This window comes from Lactuca sativa, chromosome 4, assembly GCF_002870075.4.
Source record: "Lactuca sativa cultivar Salinas chromosome 4, Lsat_Salinas_v11, whole genome shotgun sequence".
Taxonomy (NCBI): Eukaryota; Viridiplantae; Streptophyta; class Magnoliopsida; order Asterales; family Asteraceae; genus Lactuca; species Lactuca sativa.
The window spans coordinates 16,778,983-16,783,169 of NC_056626.2; positions in this window are offsets into that span (position 1 = coordinate 16,778,983).

The window sequence follows — 4,187 nt, forward strand, 5'->3', positions numbered from 1 at the left end:
TCAGGTGGCACACTCACCCTAGTGGATCTTCGAAGAGGTAATGATTTATCAACTGGTTCAACAGGAACTGTTTCCTCTGGTTGAGTGCTAGTGTCATCTAAGGTTCCTTCATTGGTTGACTCTTGAATCTCTTCAAGGTCAATGGTACTCCCACTGTCCTCTTTGAATATGAGCTCTCTTTCTAGAAAGACTCCTCTTCGAGCTACAAAGACCACGTTTTCACTAGGCCTATAGAACAAATATCCAAAAGACCGCTTTGGGTAACCAATGAAAACACATTTCTCACTTCTAGCTGCTAGCTTGTCGTGAGTCTCTCGTCTTACGAAAGCTTCACAACCCCAGACTTTAATATGTGCTAACGAGGGAACTTTCCCTGTCCACATTTCGTGAGGTGTTTTGGCAACCTTCTTTGTAGGGACAAGATTGAGGATATGGGCAGTTGTCTCTAAGGCATACCCCCAGAAGTGAATAGGAAGCAAGGCACGACTCATCATAGAACGAACCATGTCTAACAAGGTTCGATTACGCCTCTCAGCTACACCATGTAACTGTGGTGTCCTAGGAGGAGTCAATTGTGAGACTATCCCACATTCTTTCAGATAGTCGTTGAACTCGATGCTAAGATACTCTCCGCCTCTATCGGATCTAAGTATCTTGATCTTTCTACCCAATTGATTTCGACTTCATGTTTAAACTCTTTGACCTTTTCAAAGGTTTCTGACTTATGTTTGATCAAGTAGATGTAACCATATCTGCTATAATCGTCAGTGAAAGTCACATAGAATCGATTAGCATCCCTTGTGGTTGATCTGAAGGGCCCACACACATCTGTGTGTATGAGATCCAACAGACCTTCACCTCTTTCACAAGACCCTGTGAATGGTGATTTTGTCATCTTTCCCAAAAGACAAGATTCACACATATCATCTGATTTTAAGTCAAATGATTCCAACACTCCATCCTTTTGGAGTTGGGCTATGCGTTTCTTGTTAATGTGTCCAAGACGACAATGCCACAAGCATGCCTTGTCTACACTATTAGACAAGTCAATATTAAGTACACTATTTCCTAAGCTATCAACACAAGTCACAGTTTCATACACACCATCACAAGGTAAAGCTTCAAACACAAAAACACCATTCTTATAAACAGAAATTGAACCATTCAAATCATTAAAAGAATATTTAAAACCTTGTCTGAACAATGCATGAAATGAAATAATGTTTCTCGTCATCTCAGACGAATAGCAACAATTTATTAAATCTAATCTAACATCATTACTGAGCAAAAGTTGATAAACTCCGATCTTGGTAACTGGTGAAGATTTTTTGTTCCCCATGATCAAGTTTATTCTCCCATGCTCTATCTCCTCACTTTCCCTTAGCCCCTGCAAATCAGAATAGATATGAAAACCACATCCTGTATCAAGGACCCATGAACGAGAAGATAATGAGTTATTAGCAAAAATAGTGTAAATACCTGCCGATGATGGCTTCACTTTGCCATCCTTGATATCTTGCAGATATTGTGGGCAAGATCTCTTCTAATGCCCCTTTTGATTGCAGTAAAAGCAAATGGCCTCTTTTGGATCAGAAACATGGGGAGTGGAACCATTAGGCTTAGCCTTCGAGCCATTACTAGATGACACAGCTTGAGCCTTGCTCTTCCAGTTTTGCTTGGGAGGACCTTTCCTCTTCTTCCCCTTTCCCTGTCCAATGGCCAAGACAGGGGCACTTGCAGGTGTGGAGGGTATACTTTTACCCTTCATCCTTGCCTCAGCTGTCTGCAACAAGTTGTGCAATTGGGCCAATGTCTGCTCAGTGTTGTTCAAATAGTAAGTTAAGATAAAATGACCATAACAATCAGGCAATGAGTTCAAGACCATGTCAATGGCCAATTCCTCATCGAAGTGAATGTTGATCTTGACCAAACGCTCTATGTAGCGTTGCATTCTTTGCATATGAGATACAACCGATTCCCCCTCTTTCATCTTGCAAGCCATGAGTGACTTGACTACCTCAAACTTTTCTTGACGAGCTCGCTTATGGTACTTTTCCATAAGGTCCTTGTTCATCTCAAAAGGCCAGTAGTCCTCATAGTAACTCTGCAATTCTGGGGACATAGTTGCAACCATGATGCATGCCACTTTGGTAGCATCATCATAGTGTTTCTTGTAGGCAGCATACTCTTCGGGAGTGGCTTTTGACTCATCAAGTTCTTTGAGCTCCTTTTCAAGGACATACTCTTTATCCTCAAATCTGAGCTCCATCTTGATGTTACGCATCCAATCGTTATAGTTCGAGCCATCCATAATGACTTTGGAGCAGATGTTGAGTAAAGAGAAGTTGTGGCTGGAGGATGATGAAGCAGAAGTGTTTCCAGGAGTAGACATCTGAAAAGAAAGATAGTTATAGTTAGATTTCAAGACACCTCAATATAATAACCCAAAGATATCATATCAAGGTTAGGATCCAACTATGACGATTTATAACTTAGAAATGGGATGCCGAGATCCAAGTTCAAATCTCATAAAGGTAGGTGAATGACGATTCACCAATTCCACCATTAGACAAAATAAACGAAGTGAAACTCCTAATTCTTTTGAGATACATTAAAACTATTTAATGACATGTTTTAATCTCGGATTATGCTCTACTATTTGTGACTGGGATACCGAGGATCACAAACTAGATGTGAATAACCATACAAATGTGCTTGGTAACCTTATTGTTTTATCACTAACTAATGATGTGCCGGTAAACCACACGCGCTCCATCAAAATGATAATTATAAGATACCCATTACTACTCTTTATTAGTGCCTTTTAGTGTGCCGGTTAACCACACACGCTCCACTAACGACCAATAAAGCACAATGTGCAATTTCATGGATTAGCACACTTTCCACATTTTTCCTAAAGTAACTAGAGTTGGGATTTTGAAAAATAATGTTCTAGTACTTTCTTTAATAGCATTATACTTTTAATGAGAAGTAGTTGTCCTATCAAATTCGTTCTGCTAACGACCCTCCACTAATCAAGGAAGCGGTGGGTGAGAGTGGACACCCATTCAACTACCATTTTATAGGCAGTTTCCTTATACCCCCCTTATAGACTAGCTTCGTGAATGAGGCATACTAGCGATTTGACTGACCATATTCTTATACATATATAATATTTAACTTTTAATTATAATATATATAAGGTGTGTTTTAAAACATTTTAAAACTCCAAGGGTTTATATAAATTTTTCAAAATTTAAACTATTAAATTTTAAATTTAAATAAACCAATTAATTAGATTTAATATTTATCTATTAATTAACTTTTAATTAATTTATTAAATCTTGTAAGGATTATCCAATCAAATCAATCAATTAATTTAATCCTAATCCTTATCCCTCTAAATTTCGAAAATATGGGGATAGGATAATTTCCTTATTTTTCTCAATTATCCAATAAGGCAACTATTATCCAAAACAAAGAAACCCTAATCTTTATAGCATATTTCGAAATTTTCAAGGGAGGAGGCTAGGGTTTTCAAAACCCTAACCCTAATTTCGATTAGGGTTCTTTGGAGGCTAGGGTTTTCAAAAACCCTTTGATCCATAACCCTAAAAATCGAAAAAAATGGCCTTTAGGGTTTAATAGCTATAAACCCTAATTTGCAATTCAACAATTATAACAATTCAATTTAAAACAAACAAATGCTCTGATACCACTGATGGGTTTTAGGTAAAAGAAATAAACTAGAAAAACAATTCCTAAGTTTACATGCAACCTACTTTGGATCTATGTTTTATCTATTGAACATACAACTTTGAATTGTAAAACAAGAACCCTAGAGGAGAGAGGCTATAATCGAAATTTACAAACTAGGGTTTAGTAATTACATACCTTTCAATTGTTATAGTAAACAATTGATAATTCCCTTAATCTTGATCTTGATCTTTCTTGGAAGCTTAGCACAACAAGTGTAATGCCTCTAATGGAATCACACCCAAACTAGTAAGAAGGAAAGTAGAGGAGAAAGGGGAGAAGGAGTATGCAAAATTTCGGCCCTTAGGGTTTCCTCAAAAGAAAAGAGTGACCAAAACATGAACCAGGAGGCTCCTTATATAGCTGAGGGATCTAGGGTTTAGGGGAAACCCTAGTTATCCTTTGCTTAGGGCCTAAGCAAACCCAAGGGC